Genomic DNA, 11,999 nt, shown 5'->3' on the forward strand with positions numbered 1-11,999 from the left:
CCAGGAGCCTGATTCAACATGGTCTTCTCATGGGGTCACAGCCTCCTTTGACCAACCACATGCTCTGATGTGGGGTCCTCTATGGGCTGTTGCTCCACCATGGACCTCCCCAGGTTGCAGAGGCACAGTTGCCTCACCATGGTCTTCACCATGGGCTGCAGGGGAATCTCTGTTCTGGCACCTGGAGCACCTCCTCCCTCTCCTTCTCTGCTGACCTTGGAGTCTGCAGAGTTATTCCTCTCACATATTCCCACTCCTCTCTTCTCTGAGCACAATTACATTTGCACAATAACGTTTTCTCCTTCTCAAATATACTATCATTCCTGATGAGCTCAGCCCTGGCCAGTGGCAGGTCTGTCCTGGAGCCAGCTGGCACTGGCTCCGTCAGACATGTGGGAAGCTTCTGGTAGCTTCTGTGAGAAGCCACCCCTGTAGTCCTCCTTTCCCACTACCAAAACCTGGCCATGTAAAACCAATACAATACAATATCTTTTTCCTAGGTAAACTGATTCACTTAGAAGAAACAGACAAATTTTAGATATACAGGACAAAAGCAAGCCTACTTTTTCCTGAATGTTAGCAGTTTTTAAAAAAAACAATCTGGTCTTTCTAAAACCTTTGTTTCTATAAGACTTCCAATCTGATGCCTGAACTTTAGGCGATAGGTTAATAATTATTAATTCATGATTCATACTTGGACTATGTGCAATAAAGTGCTGGCTCTCCATTGTCCTTGTGATCACACTGAGTTAGCATTTTCGCCAAGTTCCCATAGATGAACAGCTTTCCTCACAAGTGGACTTAGGTGTTCTCTTGTCTGAGCTGATTGGCAATTCACTGGAGAGCCAGACACTGACAGTGTGTTTCACACAAGCATCTATTTTAAGCAGGAAAGAAAATACCAAACCGTCTCAGTTTAATGAGACTGAAGTGTTTTGTTGAGGAAAATAGTTATGAGGAAGACCAAACTCCTCCCTCTAAGCAATTGTAAATCTGAAATTAAGAGGTTCAAACTGAGGAAGTATGGAAAAAGAAAAAATAACAGCCCTTTATTAAATGATATATGTGTATTGGCAGAACTACAAAAGAACACAAAAACAACTAAACAATAATCCTGTACCCAAAAGTCCCCTTAAAAAAGGAAACAGTTCAGTACTTTCGGCCATTTGGCGCAGTTCTGACCACGATCAGCAGGGGGTGCAGCTGGATCACGGGAGGAGCAGAGCCTGCAGTGCTCGGTGTCGGTCAGCAGGGGCGCTGTTGGGCTCTGGCGGTCACCGTGGGCAGAAGCTGGCAATGGAGATTCACCCCCCACATCGGGAAGGGGAAGTGGAAAGGGGGAAAAAAAAGGATTCTTCACACGAAACTCACGCTGTCTGTGGCTGGCAGTGGCCAGGAATTCCCTCTTTTTGTCAATGAACACACGCCGCTGCCAAACATGGGAGCGAAGAAGGGAAAGGGCGACCTCCTCCCCAAAAAGTTCCTCTGTAGATGGGCCAAGCCTCTTCAATGAAATTTGAGAAGATCTGGGCTGGGGGCAGAACAGGGTCCAGGAAAGCAGAGGCAAAGAGGGGCCAGAAAACAGACAGATGACCAGGCCGAAAAAACAAAGTGAACCTTGGACCCCTCCAACACACACCTTGCTTGAGTTAAGGCAAAAGTGAAGTGCCTCCTGTTTCTAAGGAGAAAAAAAACAACGCCTCACCCCTCCCCACAGTCTTCAGAGGGCCATCAGCTTGAAATGTGGATCTGGTGGTTAGTTCCTTTGTGTGTGTCAATTACCCTAGGCAAAAACCTTTCCCTTTCCTCTTCAACATCTTTCTTTTACAGGATGCAGGGGAAAGAAAAATTCCCTGCTCGTTTTTTTTTTTTTTTTAGAGCAAGTAAACCTAAGACATAAGCTAATGAGTAGGAAAGGCTGAAGATAAATACAGGCCCAACACCAACACTTCAGTGGCAGATGTCTCAATCTGCAGCTGCAAACTCCTTCTGGAATTAAACAGAAATCAAATCAACCCTTCCTTTCAGTCCCTCAAAGAAATAAAGCAGGTATAAAATGCTGCCCCACACCCCAAGGGATAAAATTCCTACATCAACATATTCCTCTGGTTTGAAAACAGAAATATGTTCAGATAAATGTGCCTAACCATTGAGCATTTCAGGTATTGCAATGGTAATAATATTTAGTATTGCCATAATTTTGAGTAGAGGTAAGAAGTATCAAAACTTACTACCCAGATAAAATCTTTCAGAATAGACAGTAGGATAAACACATAATATAAAAAAACTTAAAGTAAAACACAGCCTTTGCAGTAGCTGAAGTTTTAAAAATTTAGGCAGTTCTGTGCTTATCTACTAACAGAAATTAGGTGTCTAGAGTTGATTTTCAGTGGAGCAGAAAGCTACCAAGAACCAGCTTGTGGACACTAGTGACACCAAGATGTTAGAATAATCAGCTGTTTCTGTTCGTCTTCTAAATAGAGGCTTTTTGACTGTGTAGACAAAACACAGGAACAATAATGTATGATTTTACTAGTATTTAACCAATGAAAAAAGCACAAATATTTCATTCTAAAATTCTGAGTTCCCAGTGGGTCTTTTTGGGAAACAATTAAATGTGTATTAAAACCTTAAGTAATAGGAAAGATAAAAGTAAAAAGACTTCAATTAATGATGAATTGACTTTTTGATAGACCTATTTACAAAACCTTTCCGAAAAACAGATTTCAAATGCAAATATACAGCAATGATACAGTTAACTGCAGTTTGGTTTTCTTAAAAAAGTTGCAAATCTGCTCTCCAGACTGAGAGTGATTTTTCAACCTCATCGTGTCTGTATAGTGGCAAGAGCTGCTATTTATTCAAGTACCTCTCATTTTGAAAAATGGGTAAAGCAGAATGTAGATGGAGAGAGTGGTTGATTTATGCTCCATCAAATGCCCTATGTTTTGCTGAATCCCAAGACGTTGCCGAGAAAAAACTTGTGCTTTTTCTCCATCGAGTTTTAATGGATGAAATAATTCCATGAAATATGCAAATTAACATGGAAAATAAGTGAGACCACTGATTAGCCACATAATCATTGATTTCCACGCTGAAAGTAGTAGCAGAAACTTTTGTGGGGTTTTTTATACACAGTATATATTACATATTTTTTTTCGATGTACAATATTAGCACAATACAGATTAATAAGCTAACTCTAAAATCAAGGATGTATATTAAATGCAGAGAATGACCCACTCTCTAAGGGCATGAATTCCAATATTCTCTAGGACTGTAAACTACCTTGGAATTACAGTCAGTGTTACTTACCAGAGGGCAATGTTTAAAATAAACAAATAGGTATTTTGCGGGTTTTTGATTTTCTAGAGATAAATCGGCCCTAATGATGGGGATAAATTGGATACTTGTATGAAACTGAAATACTACAGTTAGCAGCTCTCAGAAATGTGTTCGAGGATGACTCAAATAGCTGAGTCTCCAAGATCTTAGCTCTAGGAACACAGTCACAGCACATCTTAGAGAGGCTTTGAGATTGCCCTAAATCACACCTCATTGGCAAAGGTCTTTGCCTGCAATCTGTGCTTAGAGTATAGTGCACAGCGTCCACTACCTCTCCAGCTTTGTGTTTACCTCATTGTGCAGAACAGCAGTGCTGGTTTGGTGCAAGACAGTTCCTGAAAGCCTTTGGTACACCACTGAATGACAAAGAGATTATGGTGCCAGGGTATGGTTTACCCCTGTGTATGGGACAGTGCTGGGAAATATTTTGTCATCAGGACCTTTTACAATTGTGGCACAAAACCCTAGGCTTTTGTTCAGGGAATTGATAACCACAGGGACTGAAAAAATGCATACAGAAAAGGAAGTCTTGCCTGTGGTCTTCATTCAAATGCTGTTATGGAAAGCAGCACAGAGAATCCATAATCAGATCAGTATTTCCTCCATAAATCTACAGATATGCTTGTTTCCAGCATGAAACAAGATGTCTGAGGAGGATTTACACACCCTATCCTCTAAATGGAGTGCTAAGGGGTAACTAAAAATTACAATGCAATGTTTGCCTTAATGGTATGGTTGGTGAGGATTCTAGTTAAACTATCCAACTAAGATATTTACAACACAAAAGCTGTCTGATATAATCTCTGTTACAGCCCAGATCTTCCTGGTATAGCCACTAAAGTCTGCAGATCTGTGGTCCTTATCAGGGAAGCTTTGTGTTACCAGTCCAGAAACTTCCAGCATACAAAAAACTGGAAGTGTGGTGATGGCTTAAGATAAACTGAATTTAATCTCCAAGGAAATAACATGAGACACTCACGATTAAATAAATATGAAAGTGAAAAATGCAGTTGATTTCTGCTTTATTGTGTTTTTAATTGTCCCTGTCTCTCCAGTCTGCAACAGTATGCAGCAGAATTTAGTTCTGATGCTTTGCAGAATGTTAAGATACATGTATGATTTGGAGAACTTCACAAAATACTGAGGCTTTGTATAAATAATGATGATTTTCAAAAGCTAGCACTAGAAGAGACAAAAAAGCTTCGGGCATAGCAAATACAATGAACCAATTAAGGTTCCCTAGATCAAATACTCATGTTTAATTCTGATAGCTCATAGTTTCTTACTGAAGTTAGGTAAAAGTCTGTCCCTTTATTTGGCAGAGGTAAAAGTTTAAGTGGTAAATTCAGATTTTTTTCTAAGATAACTTGGTACTCATAGCCATATATTGACCATATTATTAGAATTAAACTAACTGTTAAAATGCCTTTCTCATAATATTTGATAAAAAGATACTACAGCTCATCACGATTTCAGAGATTAGTGGTACTTTGAATGTTCCCAAATTCCTTTCCTCAGATCAAATGTTGTTTTATCATGGGTTTCAGCCTTCGAGTTGCCAACTTTTCCTTCTTAAGAGGACCATCATTCCTCCTTGAAGCCTGACCTTTTGCATTAGAGAAAGGAAGCATTTTCTGTGCTAATATTATTAGCTCATGCTTAATATCTTTTTCTCTCTTTTGCCTAGTTTAAGCTTCTATTATTTTTTTTCTGATGCTGATTTTTTATCTTTATTACTGGCACCTGCTGTTTTTAACTCTTAAAATTTAAGTTTATAACTGCCATGGAGACTAATTTCCATAATTTTTTTTGACCTTTAAATATCTGCATGACTCCAGTGATCATCGCCAACAGATTCTGATGCTGAACTGGGGCTGTATGCTGTAATTAATCATACTATACTATTCTTTCATTGGTATAATTCTCTCCTCTTAATTAATTAAAAAATATATGTACCTAATTCTTCTTTAGCTTTCACAAATTGTTTTAATGTCTCTTGGTTTAATTATTAACCTGTAATATTCTTGTGGGTTGGGGCTTTTTTATTCCTATCCAGTAACATGTGGAAGGATTTACTGAGGAGAAAATGTAGCAGCTATGTATAAAAAGTAAGTTTGAAATCTGCATGGATAAATACAAAAAGCTTAATTTACCAGAAATTAAAAAAAAAATAATCACAAGGCCCAGTATAGTAGACAGGGACTAGCATAGTAAGATGGAAAAATCATCATCCTCATCATGGCTAGGCTTCGCAAATAAAAATGAGAAAAATAGCAAGCAATTTTGAAGGCATTCAATAGACTTATTGTATTGCAAGAAAGTAAGGATTTCTAGCCAAAGGGGTCAAAGAATACATAATAGAGGTGATTGGAAGTCCAGGTGGGTGTAGCCATGTCTTTGCTGCATGCAGATATGCAGGTCTGCATACAGTCACCATGCATCCCCACTCCAGATTAGGACATGACTAAAACCATATCTAGCCTGTGAGGAAGGTGTACTTCATGGATGTATCTATTAATTCACAAACTAAAATAGGATTATAGTATAAATAGAAAAGGAATAATGCATGTTAAAGCCATGTGAAGAATGATTTCGGAAATCCTTCAGATAGTGGGAAGGAAAAAGAACAAAAGCCTTCATTATGTGTTTCTGGTAGAGTGAAGAGAGTAAGCTGAATGAGGCAGCATAACTGCATTGCATAGCATGGCATGGCATCCAAAGTAACTGGTCTCAGCAAGAAAGACACTTCTTCTCTAGCCACTGATATAGCTTCTCTAATGCGACCTCTGATATTTCTTTGCCGTATTTTAAACCAGACTAATGGACCCTATAAAGTATCCTGTCCCTAAGAGTGGGCAGAAGCTTAGGTGAAATTGCATGAGATAGAAGTACGGGACATTGGAAGACATATTCCCATTGTGTGTTAGGAGAATCTGACCCAGAGACTGCAGAATGCACCTTTATGACTATTTTTAATAACATTGACTGAAAGCCAAACCCTCCGTTAATTTGTCCTTTTTTTTTTAACTTATTAATATTTTTTGTGTTTACACTATACTATGCATCAGTGGGCTCTACAACTTAATTATGCACAGCAGACTGTCTCTGGATAGATCTCAGGGAGAAAACCAGATCTGAATGTTTCTTGTTGGTAAAAGCTGAGCAAGATACTGAAATCCTTTCAATTCTCCCTTGTGCAAGGTCACGCAGACATGGATGGCCCCAAAGTGACGAAGAACAGAGCAAGAACTAGACTACAGATACCTGACTACTAGCAGGAGGAAAAATGAGCAAATACTATAACACTTGGGGTGACAACAATGTGACTTTGTTGTCTTCAGCAAGAAGGCAAGAAGTTGTATGCAGTACAGAATAGTTTAGTACTTATAAACAGTTCTGACCAATATTTTTTTTCCTGTGCTGCAGTGACCAGTGAATTTTTACAGTTATGATAACATCTGTACATTTCTGATTTTCTGTGAATTAAATTAAATTAAACCTGCTTTAGGGATTGATTTGTTAAAGTAGCCTCAGGGCATCACGGTTATCTTAGTGATTTAATAAAATAATTATGTAGAAGAGTAACCTCCAATAAGAAGTTACAGAATAAGAGACCATAGTACTTGATGACACTTCAAATCTGGTACTATATCCAAGATAAAAGACAATGGACAATTTAAAGTATTAGAGAGAAACAAATATTATAGCAAACTCAATTTTTTTTTAAACTTCAGGTAACTTAAATTCTAGGCATAATTTTAAAGGAATATTCATGATAGTGAAATATTAGTCAATTCATTTCATCAACATATTTCTGTGCATAAACTTAGAGATGACAAGGACATTACTGTTTATGTTGTGATGCTTTTCATATGTTTAGTTATCCCCTTTTGTGAATAAACCTAAGTTTTAGTTCTTTATTCTACTGATTTTAATTCTTTATACAAAGAAGGTAGATCATGTCTATCAAACTGCCATACTAGAGAAAACTATGTTATTTGCAGTTTCCAATAATGATCTTATTATGGTCAGCACAACCATGAAAATACGTACATATGCAGAAAATAGTGCTTTATAACAGCACTTAGAAACACAGAATGTGACAATTACAAAGTGTTTGCAATTAGTAAGATTGCACAGAAGAATATTTTAAATAGAATATTCCATTATGCTTGTTTTATATGAAAATAAAACATGATTTTTTCAGACCAAATGAAAATGGAGCATTTTATGATCTAGGTATTTTGATATTTTTCTTTGAAGTAGCGGAAATGTATCCTAACTTTTTTTTTTAATTACAACCTTTAAAAATGTGACTGAACAAACTTCTATCTTGTAAAATCTTTTCTTTTTTTTAATCTTTGTTTGAATACAAGGATATCACGAGATCTCTGCTATCCCAGTAAACAGTTCGATGTAGTTGCAAAGTTTCCTTAATAAGCAATTTATATTTTACACTTCCCCACTGCCATTTATGTGGCACTTTTAACTTCCTGTGAAAACTACAGGTTTTAGTATATCCTAAACTGAAAAGGAAATAAAAAGTTGTCTTAAAGGACTCTTCTAAAACATAGGCATGAGAATTTCTAAATAATTAATGTGTTTCCTTGGTTTGGATCAGTTAGTTTAAAGCTCCTTTTTTTTTTTTTTTTTGCTAAAAGGTCAATAGCAAATAGTAAAACAAAACCATTTTGAAAAATGATGCATGGTGTTTTGTACTCAATCCTCTGACTGCTGCTAAGCAGGGAAAAGCAAAACTCTTCAGATCCTTTATATTGTAGAGAGCTGGACACAATAACTATGATGGAGAGAGTTTCCACTGAAAATCCTTTTCTGGACTTTAACTGATGCTACAATTTTGGAAAGATCTCCTGCACAGCTCCTTCATTAATAACCCTGGCTTTGAGAAGAACCTCTCACAGATCTTGCTAGAAAAGAAACATATTGATATGCTATGTAAAAGGGCAGTAAGTACACTGTATTCCTACCACCCTTAAACAGCCATGGGTATCAACAACAAATAATGGTATTTTTATAATTTCTCCACTGTATATTTATTTAACAGAATAACCTATGAACACTTACTTTGTAATGAACAATTCCCTCCTACCCATTTGTCAGTGGTGTCTCATTTACATCCCTGGTTTGGTTTGGTCAGTTTGGTTGGATTTGCTTGTTTGTTCGGTGGGTGGTTTTTTTTTTTGGTTGGTTGGTTTTTTTGTTGTTTGGGGTTTCTGTTTGTTTGTTTTTCTTTTCTGATCTTTCCTTTTTTGAAGCACTGAAAACTGGAATCACACAGAATATGAAGAAGATCAGTGTTGCAGGTGAATTGGTGCCAGCTGGATTTCCCAACAAATTCTTAGGCCTTGCTGGTGCAGATACACCAATTTGTTTGCAGGTTCTTCTCTGTGAAACATGACTGCCTCTCAGCAAGCTGGCAGCTGCGAAGATGAAAGGTATTTGGGCCCCCCAAATTTAGCTAAAAGGCTAATAACCTTTAAGACAAAATAACTCTGCCGAAAGCAGACTTTTGTGCTTGAGAACAGAAAACACCTGGCAGCATTGCAGTCAAAGCTACTGTTGTAGCTGATTTACTTGCTACCTATTTAATAAAACACTAAGCCTAAAAGACTTCTTGGTGCCTTTCTAATATGCTCTATGTTTTGGGTTGTTTGTTGTTTTTGTTTTTCAATTTGAATGCAGTCTTTGAAAAGTATTCTACTTAGAAGATATTTTATGCTGCTACATTTCAGTGATATCTAAAAGGCTCTTTATTTGGTGTTGTTACGATCTGCTTAAATATTGCAGAAAGAACTTTTAGATTCAAATATTCCCTTGAGCAAAATTAAAACTCATACAAGTTATCTGTTGATACTAAAACTGTTTTTATTAATTGCTAAGAGATGCAAAGAGAAAGAGGAAAAAATAAGAAAAGGCTGGAAAATACTAAGATTACTTTAAGAAGCAGAGAAAAGATTACCACCAAAACTACCTTTCCGTCCCAGCTGGTCTGTGGGGTGGGGGGGGAGAGAGAGAGAAGCAGTTTTTTGCCTTTTTTTTTCTCCGGTCTCTGCTGTCTTTGATGTTATCTCTTTAGCTGCAGGGGGTCTTAGTTCTCTGGAATGCAGCCAGGATGTGGACCTCTCCGCTGCTCACCCTGGGCTGTGTCCCAGGCCGTGCAGAGGTCTCGGTCTGCACCTCTCGGCCCTCAGAAATATGGTCAGGGTGGAAAAAACTCACACAGGTGGCACGGTGGGTCTCAGTCCACTTCAAGACAGCAGAAGTCCAGTCTCTGGTAATGGCAGGCAGCTTATGGTGGCAGAAGAAAAGGTGAGGAGGAAAAGAGATTTTTAGCTGCTATAGCCAACTCTCTCTCTCACTCCTCTTTCCCTGCTTTTCCCAAACTTTTCCTCATCTTTTATAGTATTCAAAGGAGGTTGTGTGTGGTTTCTTGGCACGTAGCCCTATTCAAATGTTCGCAGATATGATAACCATGAACAATACCAGGATCCTTTGGCAGGAAAACTCCAGTGGGAAAATCCTGGTGAGAACTTCTAGTGGAAAACTGACACAGAATTTTTGGTAGGAAGTTTTTGACAGGCAGAAGCAATGGCGAAACATAATTTTTGGTATTTTTATGTTATCTGTCTGTTACAGGTGTGTGCAGTTCTTTTAAGGTAATGCAGTGAGGAGCTCCTTGATATAAAGAAAAACTCAACCCCTCACTTTAAAAAAAACACAAACCATACAGTGTCGTAGCTATCGTATAGCCATCACAAAGCAGTGGATTCTTTTTCAGAGGTGTTAGAACTTCACGCACAAATATATTATTGTATTTGAAGCACATTTCAAATTTGGACTTTATACTCTTTTTCACTTTCTTGTTTGTAGGACATAGTACCTGCAAGAAAATAGGAGCAAGATAAGCAGAAATGAAGGAAAAAGTAACATTCTTCTTTTTCAGCCTCCATGCTCCAAAGCTAGAATCCACAGCTGTATGGAGTTTCATCAAAGTGCTGGGAAAGCAAGAAGGCTCACTTCATACCAGCAGCCTGAAGTATACTTGCATTTTGACCACTAGAGACCTCAATGGAAATTACTGACATCATAATTATAGAATCATAAAATGGTTGGAAGGGACTGTAAATATCACATAGTTCCAACGCACCTGCCAAGGGCAGGGACACCTTCCACTAGACCAGGTGGCTCAAAGCCCCATCCAACCTGGCCTTGAACACTTCCAGGGATGGGGCATCCACAGCTTCTCTGGGCAACCTGTGCCAGTGCCTCACCACCCTCACAGTCAAGAATTTCTTCTCAATATCTAATCTAAACCTACTCTCTTTCAGATGGAATCCATTCCTGTCACTCCATGCTCTTATAAAAAGTCCCTCTCCATCTGCCTTGTGGGCTCCCTTCAGGTATGAGAAGGCTTAAATAAGGTCACCCTAAAGCCTTCTCTTCTCCTGGCTGAACAAACTCAATTCTTTAAGCCTTTCCTCATAGGAAAGGTGCTCCATCCCTCTGATCATCTTGGTGACCCTCCTCTGGACTTGCTCCAACAGGTCCATGTCCTTCCTGCACTGGGGACCCCAGAGCTGGATGCAGCACTGCAGGTGGGTCTCACCAGAGCAGAGCAGAGGGGCAGAATCCCCTCCCTCAACCTGCTGCCCACACTGCTTTGGATGCAGCCCAGGACACACATGGCTTTCTGGGCTGTGAGAGCAGATTGATGGCTCATCTCTAGCCTCTCACCCACCAGGACCCCATGTCCTTCTCAGCAGGGCTGCTCTTGATCTGTTCATTCCCCAGCCTGGACTGATACCAGGGCTTGCCCCAACCCAGGTGCAGCACTTTGGTCTTATTAAATCTCATGAGAGTCCCATGGTACTACTTCTTGGGTTTATACAGGTCCCTCTGCATGTCGTCCTGTCTCCTTCAGGTGTGTCATCTACACCACTCAGCTTGGTGTCATCTGCAAAGTTACTGGAGTGCACTGGATCCCTTCATCTATGTCATTGATGAAAATATTAAATAATGCTGGTCCCAATATGGACAGGCCCTTAAGGGACACCGCTTGTCCAATGGGACTCTGAGCCATTCACCACTACCTTCTGGATGTGACCATCCAGCCACTTCCTTATGCGTCTAACAGTCCACTTAACAAATCCAACTTAGAAAGAAGGATGTTGGGGGGGACCGTGTCAAAGGCTTTACAGAAGTCCAGATAAATGACATCTGTAACCCTTCCCTGATACAGTCACTCCATCATAGAAGGCCACTAGGTTGGTCCAGCAGGACTTGCCATTCGTGAAGCTGTGCTGACTGTCTTGGATTATTTCCCTGTTTTCCATGTGCCTTGGCAGGGTTTCTAGGAGGATGTGTTCCATGATCTTTCCAGTCATAGAGGTCTGGCTGACAGGCTAGTAGTTCCCAGGGTCCTCCTTTCCATCCCTTTTAAAGATGGGTACAATGCTTCCCCTCTTCCTGTCACCCTGAGTGCCATGATTTTTCCAATATCATGGAAAGTGGCTTGGCAACTACATCAACCAATTCCCTCAGGGAACGTAGCATCTCATTGGGTCCCACAGGCTTATGTACACTCAGGTTTCTCAGGTGGTCATAAACCTGATTTTCTCTTACAGTGGGAACAAAG

This window comes from Manacus vitellinus, unplaced genomic scaffold (assembly GCF_001715985.3).
Source record: "Manacus vitellinus isolate BGI_N305 unplaced genomic scaffold, ASM171598v3 scaffold_23_pilon, whole genome shotgun sequence".
NCBI lineage: Eukaryota > Metazoa > Chordata > Aves > Passeriformes > Pipridae > Manacus > Manacus vitellinus.